We start from the raw sequence: 15950 nt of genomic DNA, 5'->3' as shown, positions 1-15950 counted from the left end.
ACAAAATATTTACGAAATATTTAAAAATTTATTTTTTTAAATAAATAAATACATAATATCTCGTAACCATCCACGTATACCTAGGTACCCATATCCTGTCAAATAATAAGCAATTATCCTCACGTAAAATTTAGGAAAATTATCAAAAATTATCCATAACGTTTTCTTGTTCAAAACATCTTCTTTGTTTTATCAGCTACTATTTCAAGTTGAAACATCCCCGGGCTATGAACCAACCCAATTTGGAGTGTTATTCTAGACAATTAGACGAACTTCCAGCAAGCTTGTCTCTTAAGTTTCATATTTGACTTGAACTTCTACGTATGTGCAAATGTTTGTAGGGTAATTTGACATGGAAACTATTTAATTTGACTATTTGATGTTAAATCTTTGCGTAACAGATCTGGTTAAAATATTAAATTTAAAGTATATTTTATTGATGGCAATTCTGAGCAATTAAAATCTTATCCTTGATAAACTCGTAAATAATGAAAATCTAATCCGTCAATACTTTGTTTAAATTCGCTGTCAGCGCTTTGTTTATTACTTGATGAACTTAAAATAATTTATAACGCAATCTACACTGACTTAATAGGCTGCTATTACGGTTAACGTCTCTTCGTTGGTTCCAGACAGAACAAGGGCTTGACAAGCCATAATTTATATGGCAGGGTGGCGACGCTTTCCCGCGAAACATCTGCTGCCGTTCTCTGAAGTTTTTTACTTATACTGAACTAGCGTAGTGATGTTAGATATACGAACCATGTTTTCTTTCGGAAGGCATGCTCTTTTTGATATATCGATGGCCAGTATTGAGATTTCGAGTTTATATTTATATGGAACAATTCGAAATGTAAAGTTAGTAAAATATAAAGCGTTTAGAAATTAGCATTTTATTTAAATATGTTGCGCCTACATAAAACTAAAGAGCAAATACCTGCAAACGTATCGCAAACTGTGAAAATTACAGCGTCAAAATTGTAAAAGGGATAAAAATAAACTTTTGTGTATTCTTTAAAGAAAATAAAACTGTCAAAAGTCTCCTTTATTTAAACTGATAAAAAGTGTATTCGATTTCTTTAACGAAGTTTAAACTAGTCAATCTTTATTCATGTTCCCCGATTCTCCAGCCCATTTGGGAAAGTTTCGTAATGGAAAAAGTTCGAGGGTCAAAAATCTTAAGGATCATAAATAATTGTTACTGCAAGATGTTGCGCACGGCTGAAGTCCGCTCCTCTTCTGATTGAAACGAGGGTCAGAAAGCACGTAGCTAATTATTTAGAACAATGTACATGAAAAGAAATTCCACAGCCGTAAAACGTGCTAAGAGTGTTTTTTACATTTTAATAAAATGCCACTGGCATATAATGTGATTATCTTTTTCAGCATAGCGTTAATGTGTTTGGAGTGCTCCTCATTTGCAAATTAAGTGGTTTTACGGGCTTTTAAACTGTACAGACGTGTTACCCTATTTAATTTTAATTTATTAAATGCATTTATTTCGAAAAGATACGATGTACAATATTATCATTGTGATTCTTTGTTTGAAATATATTTCCATTAATTGAAATACGCAATTCATTGCATGCTTTAAATATTATGCTTATCAAACTGTTCAATTTATGCGACTAACAAATAATTATCTATAATTCAATGCTATTGTGGCAAATGTGTTTATTTTAATATTAATTTACGAATACAGTCAGTATACATAAAAGACAAAGCAAATGTATTTATAATAACATTATTTCAACACTTGTCTAATCAACTACTTAATAAAATATGATCCCTGCTAAAACACGAATTACGCCGCTCAATAAATTTGCTACTATCTTCCATAAGGCGTTTAGGAAATTCATTCGATAAATCTGTTCAAGTTGAAACGGCATAAAAGCTATAAGTTGGTATTCAAAGGTGGCTATCGGCACCGGATGCGAGCTCTTTGAGTTATGGCCGACAAATCCGGTGAGTGTATTTCCTATGTGCCCGCGAACCGCTGTGGTCAACTTAATCACCCAATGTATCATAACTAATCAGCACTGGATTTGGCTTTATTAGCGAGTGCGGTGGAAGACGATATTTAGTTCGATATTTGGTTTTAGATTCGTGAGATTTGGGTTACTGAATCATAAGATAATATTAAGTTGGTGATACTTGATAGTTATTAATACAACATATTGAGAATAATTAGATCTTGGTCTATAAAGCAATTATGAATAAGATTCAAGGTACCTAAATGATAAACACATTTTTACCTCCAATGAATCTGTAAATGAAAAATAAAACAATATTATAAAATTTACCCCGCGGCGCCATAGTTGCATGTGGCAGGGTGAAAATCATGCCTCAATGCATGTATCAAAATGTATCAATAACAGTAACGCCAATTCCAACAATCGATGGTATCGTTCGAACAGTCTACTATTCGAACTATCCCATACATATTCTGATGAGTTTAATTTCCAAGAATTCCAAAGTATACCGTTTCAAAAGCCACAGTCTTTCATTCAATTTACATTCAAATGCCTTTCATCTCAAAGTCTGGTCTCTTTATTATGATGTAAAAATCCATTTCTTTATTCCCACGTACGGAATATTTAAGCTTTCATTAATGTTTGACTTTACTTCTGCGATCGCGGCTCGGCTGGAACAAAACTCATAAATATGTAAGCGATGGTTGGCGCGGCCCGTACAAAAATCCAGCCTCGCTACGTTTGCAAACAGGTCAGCTTCAATTTTAACTTTCATAACGCTCAATCTTTATCTCGGTGAATATATTTTGTTTGCTTTGTGTTAGAAATAAATATTGAGTTCTGAGTCACACAGAATGATATTTAAATTTCACACCTTGAGGGTAAACTGCAAAGCTTGTAACCGAACTTTTACACAAAATAATTTTGAATTATAATAACTGTTGCATTCGCAATAATAAAAATCCAAAAGAAAGAAAAATTAAATCTAATTACGAGAGATAACAATTTTTTCCAAGCATTTTCGCCGTCAATACTTATTAAATTCGCAATTGCTCTTCCACAAAAGGAAGAGAAATTTGATATTAAATTTCATTGTAGTTATTCGAAAATACAATCGCTGTTTGGGCCGGGCTGTTTCAGAATTTAATTTATGCGTGAGATTTAATGTTTCTGTTTTTTCCTTAGTCGAATACGCTTAAAAAATCTGCAACATTTCTCTCTGTGAATTTAATTTATTCGCGGATCGGATTCCTGGAAGTTTTCTGTTTATTTAAAATAGGATCACCCCTTGCGCTTGACCGCGTCTCGGGTCGTCATAACTCCGGTTCAATAATATCATCATATTTTTTTAACGTTGCAAAATTGGAATAAAAGGAAGGAAGGGAAAGTTCCGCATCGAAATTGCGAGGGTGGTGTGCTGGCCATAAATAATAGACGCAATCTGCGAGTGTGTCGCCGCGGTCTCGAACGTGCGTGTCCGGAGAATAACGTTTAGCGAAAGATTTGTATGAGATAATTACTTTGCTACACCTATAGAACAATTACAGTTAATCCAGAAGAATTTGTGGTTCATTCCTCCAGAATGTACTGTAATATATTATATACATTGTATATAGTAAATTTATTATACCGAAAAATGGATAGAAATTATGTTCATTATGTAAAGAATTATAAGATGTAGGAACTATGTTTATCTATTTCCACAGAAAATTGCCATGTTTCTTTTATTTTATAATTAAAATTCTTAACATAATTATTGTATCTAAAAAATTAAAGAAATGTTACAGAGCTCTACCAACAGCTTTTCTTATGCCGTAAAAGAATAATGCCTGATTCAGAAAATCACTTATCTCTATAACACTTAACATAAAGTTAACATCCTCACAAACAGTGGAAAACACTTCTTAGAAAAAACAAATAGTTGATAGAAGTGTATTTTAGGAATATATCGACAGTTATCGTAAATAGATTGTCCTCAGTCATGACAGGTGGGTCCCGCCTCTTTCCTGTCTGCGGCAAATGAGTCGCTCCCATGATGCCCCTTGTGCCTATATTCTTGAAGGTAACCTGTGTATTGCTAACGCTGTACAAAAGAAAATTTAACTTTGCTTTGTTTGGAAAATTTGTTTTGATTATTTTTGACGATGTTAAAAGTTAGAGGCATTTTGAGTTTTAGCTTTATTAATATGTATCTACTTAATTTAATGGCACAATATGAGTTAAGTATTGCAAATGTTTAGGTTATGTAAAAAATCACATTTTTGTCGCATTAAATATAGTTATAGCAATTCACCGTTTCTAATTTCGAATAAAAAATAAATTCTGTAATCAACGTTAATTTAATTGATGCACAAGCTACTTTAACTTTCAATCAACGTAGAAACATTGAAATAAAAATTTTCAACAGCAAGTCAATACATATTTATGTTAAATTCATTGTCATAAATAATGATAGAAATCGCATAACCCAATATTTACCATATTACCCACAACTTCAGTGAACTCGAACGCAAGCCATGTTCAATTCACTGCGGCATTTAATATCTCTACTAACAAGGGAATTCCTTACAAAGTAATATTATTGCAGGCTGAATGACATAAAGTAGAAGTTGTACAGAACTTGTAAGTCTTCTCGGAGCTGCGGTTTAATGTCTCTGCAAAAAGCCACTGTCTGCTGCGCACTTTACGAGTCGCCACTTCATGACTCGAAACAGAAGTTCAGTTTGAACTAGACTTGAATTTGTTTACACCTAAATGTGTTACGCTTTTCAATTGAATAAATTAGATTTTTAGTTTTTGGGAGAATTGTTAATAAAGTTAAAAAATAAAGTAAGCCTTGAATTTATATTTTTTGGTTTTTATGGCATTCAAATGCTTTATAAATATAAATTTATTAAGAATAGAAAAAATTCGATCACGAGGCGGGACTTGAACCCGCATCCTTCGCGCCATTCCGGGTAGTTGGTTAGGCATCCGCCCCGGAATGGCGCGAAGGATGCGGGTTCAAGTCCCGCCTCGTGATCGAATTTTTTCTATTCTTAATAAATTTATATTTATAAAGCATTTGAATGCCATAAAAACCAAAAAATATAAATTCAAGAAAAGGTCGTGTTCCATCGTTACAATATTGTATTCACTGAAAAGTGCTTCATATTGGTTGAGATGGTTGTTAAATCATCTCAATAGATGGCGCGCGGTGTGTCCCTTAAGACACATAAAACTGAAAGGATAGAATAAATTCGATTGCTCAGGCGGGTCACGAGTGGCTGAGTTGGTTAGGCATCCGCCCCGGAATGGCGCGAAGGATGCGGGTTCAAGTCCCGCCTCGTGATCGAATTTTTTCTATTCTTAATAAATTTATAAAGTAAGCCTTATAAAGTTTCGGCTCAATGTTATGAACAATAATACTTTGTGAAAAGTGGAATTTGTGTCTTTAATTTTACTTATCGTGTATCACATAAATAAGTAATAATAAAATAAACAATAGTAATTATTCATTTTAATATACCTATTTTTGTTTCAAGTATAAACGCTATAACTTCTCAAAAATAGATTCTTAAGATAGCTTACATTATACCACGAATTCAGCATCAATAGAGCACTAAGAAATTAATATTAATATTCTTCAAATTGAATCTTAACATTATAAAAATACATCTAGATAAAAACGGCCCGTCTAATTAAAGTAACGAAATTATATATTCCATTACATAAACTGAAATAATGCTCACACATACCAAATATAAATAGCAATAAATTTTTAATGATCCCATAATGACTTTGTATTGAATATAAAGCGACATCATTATGAAAATATCACGCTAGAGTTGAAAACAATAGGAGTGTGCACAAAATTAACATATCGCTGAATAACATCCCACCCTGTGGGAACTCACACGTGGACAAACAGAGAGACAAGCTAGACTGTACCCTTAACGTTCAATTATATTTGATAAAATTATTCCGCAGGAGTTTACTTTGTTTTCGTTTAGACTTCTTCAAATGAAAAGTCAGAGACAATTTTGTTCCGCGGTAATACGATTAAGGTTTCAATGTTGTCTTAAGTTCGTGAGAGAAAAGTCTCATGTAAAGAATGGTCGTTTCTTTTAAATAGTTACTATGGTTTATAGAATAGATAAATGTTAATGTAGGAAAGCGCGTATATTTTACATTTACCTATATTCGAAAAATAACGGTAGTCGTTAAATGTTAAAGTTAGTTACACAAACAACTTTAAATATAGGCGTAGTTTTAATAATACTGAATCGTCCGTAATACAAATTTCAGACCTAAATATAACAAGGTAAGCCAATAAAAGTAAAATTTCCCGTCTAATATTCGCAAATTTAGCCAAACTTGTTGAGCTCTTGTAATAAACGGACGAAAACAGCTGACTTTGTACGGTAATGTTTTAATTACTTCCTTCTTATTGTCTTATAACTTTTGAAGCGTATTGTGCCGCCCCCAGCCTAATTAAGACGGGTTTAATTAAGCCCTTTCATAGGTACAACTTAAAAGATTTCGTATGCATATGAACGTTATTATGTTGAAGCATTCCTTAAAGTTGATGTTCTAAGAATTTTGACGGCGTTCACGGATATTTATGTTTTGCCTTTAACTTTACTCAGCAATTTTGTGTAAGTAAGGTGCAAAAGAATTGGCTATTATCTATTCGAACAAGAAATGTGTTCAAATAAATTTGCTAATGCGTAATGTCGTAAAAATTACCAATGACATATTAAAATCACTATTTCCAACCATGTTTAGAATTTTTGTCACTATAGGTATATTCTGCGAATGTGAATTAATAAAAAATTTAATTAGCTTTTCAATTTTATCGCATCTAAACTCCAAAGTAAAATTTATAGATAAATTGGCCTACTCTCAACATACATAATTGGCCAATAATTTTAGCAATGAACATAAATTCTATTAACAGAGTTATGAATTGAAGGTTTTTCGTACAAATTCACATAGACATTATGAAATAGGAAATAATATTACGTATATGTATATTTTACTGCTCACGGAAAATAATTAATTGAGATAGCTATTTTGTGAAGTTTTATTAAATATCCAGTACCAAAATTCTCCTTTATCTAAATTAGACATTCTATACAATATTTTGAACTCTGATAGAATATAACATAAACGGTTTATTTCCTTCAACCGTTATCCATTTCTATTTAGAACGAATGCTTTGTCAAGTTACGATTAAAGACAGTCCATTGTAAAACTCAGTTAAAGAAAACTACAAATTAAGTTGCCACGTAATGTCTTTGTGTTGGAAAAAAATCTTTAAGTAGTCCTCGTTGGAATTACCGAGGCTTTGAATTATAGTGCGGTGAACTTAACAGCGGGATTGATTTCTAATAAACCATTTAACTGGGTTGCATTAGTTCTATTTTTATTTGCAGTTATTGCATGCTTCTTTTGTTTCATAAGGCTCACGTCGTGAATACACAGAGTGCATTACGAGTATAGTTTTAAACGTAATTTTCTTGTTAAGACAATAATTATTCTGAAACATTGTACATATAAAAGTTGGATTTGGCATTCGGCATTCATTCATTAACTAAACCTAAGTTACTAAGGTCCATCAACGATAGTACCTACACTAACGATGATATGTCTTCCTTCTCCCGTGAAGTGAAAGAAATGATCTTCCATTTTGTCCTGAAAGAAAGAGAAATCCACGTTTAAAAATAAACCCAAACTATATTTCGACAAACACATTTCCCCATTTATCTTCGAGAAAATATATTGTAGTAATAAGGAGAATGCTCGCAAACTATAATTAAGTCTTTGTTTTGCGTCAATGTTCTTTTGTTTGAAGGCAAGGCAGAATAATAACAAAAGCAGCTAGACAAGGGAACTGCAAACAATGATGTCTGCTAACTATAACCGGTACTTTAGGGGTTTTTCATCCTCATCTTATAACATCGATGTGAAGTATTCGCTATTTTTAAGTGAACATTTTAAAACAATGGACGGGTGCTGTGTACAAAATGAAACCTAAATAACGCTTTGTTTACAGTTAATGAATTTGTAACGAGCAATTATTATGATGTTTTGTTGTCATAACCTCCAATCAAAAATATTATTAATTATATTCTAATCGAACAGTTTTGATTATTTGCATTAGTTTGTTAGATTTATATGTTAGTTTCACTTAATTTGTAATTATGAATGTAGGTAGACTCGTTTTGGAATTAGCATAAGAGTTGCATGTAAAATATTTTATTGTCCAAAGAATAAAGGTTGTTTCTATCCTAAGTATGCCTTACAAAAAATCTTCTATTTTTTTTGGACTTACACGTTACCTATTTGCCAAGATTCCACTCAATGAACTTCAAGTATGTCTCATATAGAAAGAAAGAAGAAAGAAAAAACATTTATTCCTAGAAAAAGGTACACACACAAGAAGAAAACACAAAATAGAACAAGAAAGAAAGTACGATACATAAAATTAGACATAAAATTAGACATCATGTTCGCTGAGAATTCCGTACTGTGTGTGCACTGCATTTCCAGAAAAGGGTCTTGACTCAGCTTTCTGCCATAGTCGCAGCAAGCTGCGACTACAGCGCTGGTATTCTGTCAAGACCGATTTGAGGGTGTGCTTTCGACTTTCCACTGCTATATAATAATCATAATATAGATAGTAAACAGATAAATATAATAATAATAATATTATAATAACATAATAATATAGATAATAAACAGATAAATAATACAAAATAATAGATAATAAATAAATAGATAAATAAAAATGAATTTAAATAATAAGTTGATCAGTTTATTAGTTTAGTTTATTGGTGCTTTAAATACTATGCTGTTACTCTACTGTTCTGCCAAAAGTAGACGTTTTAACTGTTGTTTAAAAGTAATTTTGGAACGAACTTGACGCAGAGGCGGCGGTATATTATTCCAACATTTTGTGGCACAGTATTTAAAGCAACCACGAAAAGCCATGCTACGATGCTTCGGCACTGAGAGCACATCAACATTGGGTCTTATAGGATTCCGGCTTGTGTCCTTACGCCAGACTAGCTTCTCAAACAGATACAATGGGCGTTTAGTTTTGAGAAGATCAAACAAGAAGCATGCTATGAAAAACTTGTGCCTATTTCTCATGTTGAGCATCTTTGAAGAGTTCAGAAAAGGTGTTATGTGGGACCTGGCAGGAATGTTAAAGCAGAATCTGGCACAGGCGTTCTGAACTCTTTGCAAAAGCCTCCGTGACCGTTCCAGTAGACAAGACCCGAATACGTTAATGCAGTAATTGAGTCTAGAGAGGACAAGGGACTCGCACAACATAAGTCGGAGATCCGTATTAATAAAGGGACGCAACTTATACATCACTTTTAGACGATAAAAGCAACCTTTAACAATTTCAAGAATATGGCTTTCGAATTTGAGATTACTGTCAAAGATCACTCCCAAATTACGAGCCTCTTCCACTTCTTGAATCGGGAACCCATCAATGGATATTGACAAATTCAGATTTTTTGCTTTATGAACCTGCCCCTTTGTCCCGATAAACATATACTTGGACTTGACAGGGTTTAATAGCGGAGAGTTGTTAGATGCCCAGGTTGCAATACGACTCAAATCCGCTGAGAAACCAGACATAGTCGCTGCGACGTTATCGTATTTTATTCGAGAGTATATTTGCAGGTCGTCCGCATATAGATGGTAGTTGGAGTTGATAAGGCACCGCGTAATGTCTGCCGAGTAAATTATGAACAAAAGGGGGCCCAATATCGAGCCCTGAGGAACACCACGTGTCAACAGGAGCTCCGAAGAGACGCTAGAAGAGCCATCATTGTTGTTCAGAATTACCCTCTGTACACGGTCTCGCAAGTAACTATCAAACCATTTGCAAGCGCCGTCATCAAATCCATAAAAGCGAAGCTTACTGATCATGAGTTCAAGATTGATCGGGTCAAAAGCTCTCGAAAAGTCCAACAGTGCGAGCAAAGACGCGCTGCCCATATCTTCATTAGATAAGAGATCGTCTACAACATTCAGCAAGGCCGAGCAGGTGCTATGGCTCTTCCGGAAACCTGATTGGTACTTTGGTAAGATATTATTCTCTTCACAATAAACAACTATTTGATTGTACACGATTCTTTCCAGTAATTTTGAAAAATATGGAAGCAAACTAATTGGCCTTAGGTCTTTAAATTCTGAAGGGTTATTGGTTTTAGGTAGTGGTCGGACTAAAGCTATCTTCCAAGCAGATGGAAAAATTAAAGTTTCAAGTGATCGATTTAGAATAGCGGTCATGGCTTTCAATGTGGTTGGCAGTGTAAGCAAAATCATATCCCTCGATATTTTATCGTGGCCTTGCGCATTCGATTTTATCGCAAGTATTAACTTCCCCACGGTTTCCTCGTCGACAGGTTTTAAAGAAAAATATACCGTTGTGAATTTATGATTGTTAATGTAGTCTAAGGTAGGTTTATGAGTCGTATTTGGAGCTGGGATATTAAGAAAATGGGAATTTAATGCATCTGGATCCCGTAAATGATCAGGTATATCAGAACTGTCGCGAAAATTGGGCAGTACATATTTTTTCAAATTCTTCCAAAGTAGCTTTGAATTATGGGAATGTGATTGGATCTGAGACTGATAAAAAGCCAACTTTTCTTGTTGCATACATAAATTGGTAAAATTTTTCAAAGATTTGTAGTATGACTTATCACTCTCGCACTTGGACGCCCGATATTTATCATGAGCTTCATTTCGAGTTCTCATAATTTGACGAAGATTGCTTGTCAACCACGGCGAACTCTTATTTTTTAGAACTCTGGTAGTCTCTGGTGCATGCTTATCAAAAAGAAAACTTATATAGGTATTAAAAGTCGTCACCATATCGTTTACGGAATTAAGATTGGATATGTCATCCCATGGTAACATCTCAAGATCTTTGTTAAAGTCTTCCAGTACTATATCGCGAATAGATCTATATGTGAGACGTTTTGACGGGATTTTTGGTTTTTTAATTTTAAAATTTGCATATATCATGGCGTGACCTCCTAATTCCGGGATATGGTGAACGGCTGTTGAATACACGGGCATGTTAGTACACAACAGATCAATAACTGATTCACTGTGATCTGTGAAATGCGTTGGCTTCTCTATGTAATTGTCTAAGTTGCAGCATTTTAAGAACTGATTAAAAAGTATAGTCATACTATCTCGGTGTTTGTTGATGTTTATATTAAAATCACCAAGCAGAATAATATTATCAAATTCAGAGAAGTGTGCAATAGACTCAGTGAGCACATCCAGAAAAATGTCAACACTCTGCCACGGTGGCCGATATGCTGTTCCAATCAGAATTTTTTGACAATTTATATTTATGGAGATCCACATCTGTTCGACTGTGGAAATGGACTGGGGGTTTGAACAAACACGGAAAGACAAACCACGCCTAACAAAGAACCCAACCCCACCACCACGCGACCTGGTGCCCAGTTGGCGCGGTATGTGTCGAAAAGAATATCCGGGAATATTTGGAGCCCTGCCTTCCTGACCGGGACGCAACCAGGTTTCATTAATTGCCATAATATCAGGATTGTGCGTCTCAATAGCAACTTGGAATTCATCATGCTTTGTGCAAATGGAACCGGCATTAAATAAACCAATTTTCAGTTGTTTATTACTGATCATTTGTATATAAGATAAAAATTGTAATTAGATTAATAAAATTCAAAAAACATGGAATATATATAGATAATGTTAAATAGTTTGTACTATAATAGCAATAGAGTATGGTAATAGATTTATTTATAAACAAATACTGAAACATGTCCACGTAATTTATTAGAATAATACTCTTATTACGTACAGATTGAAGTTTTAATCCAAAAGATAAATACATACATACACATTAATATTGTATGATAAAAATAAAGTATATTTAAAGAATAAGGGTGTGAGCAGAAACCATTAAATAGCCTAAATGCAGTGAAAAGTGAGTGGGAGTGGAACTGAGTGCAGCACACAAATACAGTTATCTCAGCAAACATGACGCCAAAAACAAGATGATCAACAACACGTAGAAGGCAAGTATGTAACGGGTATAAGATAATATAATAAGTAAGATTTGATACATGTTTTCCCATAATTAGCAAACACTGACATTTAAATAAATATAAAAATTCGTTGTATAAAGATTCAATTCTACATGTGTCAAGTAATTTAGAAAAATAGTTATAAAAATTTAGACTTGATTTGATAAAAGTTACATACAAGACATAAGGTAAAGTAATAATTAAAATATACAAAAGAGTAAAGTTTAGGCATATATAAAATAATTCTGTCATAATGATATTACACCACAATATTATTAGACAGCCAGAATAATTATAAAGATATTCATCGCTAGGTACACGGATTAAACATAATAATATTAATTGCTGAAACATCATGCTTACAATTAAAAAATATGTTGTTCTTTTCACAAATATGTTGGACACGTCACATACAATACGAAAGGTAGTGTTTATTAAATACAAGAGAGTAAGGTTTAGGCATAAACACAATGATTCAGTCATAATCATATAACACAATAATACAATTAGATAGCCAGAAAAATTATAAAAATATTCATTGCTAGGTACACGCATTAAACATAATAATATGATCCGTTTACAAATAATTTTGATAATTAAAAAATATAATACTCCTGTAACAATTGTGTTAGACAATACGACCATACAACTAAAGTCACTACAGAAAAATTCAATATCAGGTATACGAGTTAATGATAATAATATTTGATTGCACTTAATTTTAACTATAATTATGAGTACAAAACTTAAAAATAATAATATTGGCACATAAATTCTACACAATATGGGTCATTGTCAAATTTTGCGCAGGTTAACTTGTCCCTCAAAACTTTTTTACTTCTATACCATTAAAAAATTAACTGTCACTAAAAACTTAATGCAAATACAAACTTAATCGCATTAATAAACAGATATTAATAAAATAAAGACTTAGTTTTCATTTTTTATTTTATTTTTTAAAGTAACATTGTGGTTTTTTCTGGTAACAGAAGGGTTTTCCATACAAATTTGACCTGTCCCAAGTAGCACTTCGTTACAGAAAATATAAAATAACTACAATTTCCAATATACCAACCCACATCAATTAAAATATTACTATAAACAGAATATTGCGAATATTTCTAAAAGTACATTTTCAACTCGATCAGTGCTAAGATTTATTTTATAAAAAATATTTTAACTTTGTCCCACGTAGTGTTTGGAATCGTGTGCACTAATATGTTACTAAATAAATCATTACTCAAAATAGAGGTGGCGCTGTTTTCGACTTTCTATTAGCTTGAGCGAGGTTTCTGCAGCCATTGTGGTCGTTCGTTAGGTCTGGGGGTGGGGTACATTGAATCTCAGTCGACCGCGTGGCGCTGAACGTGCCGCGTGTTTTTATTCCGCATCAACATTGTTACCTACCTATTAAAGTAAGTAAAACCGTTTTTTTCTATTAACTTACGTTCACTTTGTTGTTTAAGGGGTAATTATGCTCAATTTGAAATAAAAAAATAACTAAATGCATTATTCTATGATTTATGTCTTTTAGAATGTAAAATTTACAACTCTGTTATCATCATTCTGTTACTTAGCTCATGGTAACAGAGTTGAGTAAGCATGTATTCTGTAACTTTTGTTTGAAATTTTATATTTGTAATAATTTTTTTTCTTAAGAATCGGTTTCCCAAAGTAATTTTGAGTTGTTATATGTAAATAAATCATATTTAATTAAATGTAACTTTGAAGATATTGTTACAGGTTATTCTGCCGTTATTAACGCCCTTAAAATGCCTCTCACGCCAGCTGAGAAGCAAGCAAGTTAACAGAAACAGATCGAAGTTATTTACAGGTTATATAAAATTTAAGTAACAATTAGAAACAGTTAACAAGAGATAGGAGACGTATAAAAAACAATGCAACAGAGAAAAACGAAAGAAGTCTAAAAATAAGGACGGCAATCCAGAAAATCCAGTAAATGCTATTAAAAATGGCCATGAAAAAGTTAAGAATCTGAAGGAAAAGTATGCTATTGATAAAATATTCGACAAGAAGGCCGTTAAAATGTCTAGGCAGGAAATACAAATTATACAAGAGTGTCTTGCTGTGGATCAAAGTTTCATATGAAAAAAATCAGCCCACATGTAAGAAAAATGTTTTTAGAACCAAAATCAATCTTTTCGAACGTGACGACATATCAAAAGTATGCAATTTATTCACTTATAGTACAAAAAGAACAACTAAGTTACTGTGTTACAACTCTGTTACTTTCGTGTCCCGAAGATTAAAGAACTTAGTTACGAAATTTAGGAAAAGCTATTCAATATAATACTGCTAAATTACAATAGGTTAATTTGTCAGTTAATGAAGCGGTTATATGTTGTAATTAGCTGTTAATTTACAGATATTTCATGGAGTAGTGTAGAATTTAAGGTTTGTTATTATTCATAAAGTAACAGAGTTGACTAAAATTGTAAATAAATTACTGTTAAACTTAAAAAAAGCTTGTGCTTCTAATGGTGATTATAAGATATAAGACTGTAATTAATATAAAACCCAAAATATGTGCGACTGGCTTATTTAATTTAATGATAAAAGGTAAAGTGTAATAATAACAGAGTTGTATTTTTTCTCCACCCTGACGCACTAAATCTGAAATAAATCTTAAATTATTAGCTAAACATCTCGGCCAACTTGAATTACAGATACTTCAGTTATTTTAACAGGCACGGGCATAAAGAAAAGTTCAATTTTAAAATATTTTCTTTTTCACATTTTTGAAATCTGCAGTTACGTTTACCTGCGCAAAATTTGACAATGACCCATATAATCAGACAGCCGTGATAATAAAGAAGATATTCATTGCTTAGTACACAAAACGATGATAATATTAAAGTTTGATTACACATAATTTGAACATAATTTATGCTAAAAACTTTGCAGTAATAGTTAACAAGATAAAGACACATGTTTAATATAATAGTTCTAAAAGATACATTATGATAAGGATGAAAAGAATACAATGTGACATTGATTTGACTTAGTGAGTTAAATAACACATAACAATAAAGAAAGATAAATTTTAAAATATGAAATCTACTGTATGATGTTGTGCATTTCAATTTGTCGTTTATTTTATATTGAGTTGTTATCACAGGCGGTGCCAAAAATACGCTCAAATTCCTCTTCAGTCCGAATCATATGTACGCTGCTGGTGTCTGTTTGGCGAGCGTATATACGACCTTCTTTGGTCCAGGTGAAGCGCCAATGCTTAACTCTAGCCATATTTTTCGCTTTGGCAAATAAAATACGATTTTTGTAGGTGAGTCTTTCGTGCAGATGGACACGTCTAATATCATGTTGGGGAAGGCCTAGATCAGCGGTTGTAGTGCCTCGACGTACCCGAGCGCTCTTCAGGAGATCATCACGTGTCTGCCTTCGTGTGAAGCGTACAGATATAGGCCGTGGACGAGCAGAGTGGTTGTTATCAGTGTCAGTTCCCGGAATTTCATTATTAGTAGCGACAGCAGCGTACCTGCGCTTGGATCCGATGCGGCGTGCACTTACGATGTCCCGATCCTCCAATGATACACCCAACTTATTCGCTAGCGTTGTCGCAATATGTGTGACCGATTCCCCTTCATATTCGGGAACGCCTGAGATTTCAATGTCATTTAGCAGACTCACTTGGTCGCGTTCATTCAGTTCAAAATGAAGTTGCTTAATAGTGGATAACATTGATGATAATTCTTGAGATGCAGGCTGTTGTTTACTCAAAAGTGATAATTTGGATTGCAGTGATGAATTCTCACGTTCCAGCGAGGCGATGCGGTCATGGTAAGTTAATTGTTCATTTTTGATTTGAGTAATTTGAGCAAAGAGAAAGTCAGTTGTCTCATTGAGTTCCTTT

General features: G+C 33.1%; 1 long non-coding RNA gene across 1 annotated transcript; it reads left to right on the top strand.

Moving 5' to 3' along the window:
• The first annotated feature begins 13286 nt into the window (after positions 1-13286).
• On the top strand, positions 13287-14158 carry LOC123691640. Its single transcript, XR_006751435.1, has 2 exons — positions 13287-13473; positions 13802-14158. It is a non-coding gene; the product is annotated as an uncharacterized LOC123691640 (long non-coding RNA).
• Positions 14159-15950: the final 1792 nt, after the last annotated feature.

Source organism: Colias croceus, chromosome 5 (genome assembly GCF_905220415.1).
Source record: "Colias croceus chromosome 5, ilColCroc2.1".
NCBI classification, from domain to species: domain Eukaryota; kingdom Metazoa; phylum Arthropoda; class Insecta; order Lepidoptera; family Pieridae; genus Colias; species Colias croceus.
This window is presented reverse-complemented; position numbering and strand designations above follow the sequence as displayed.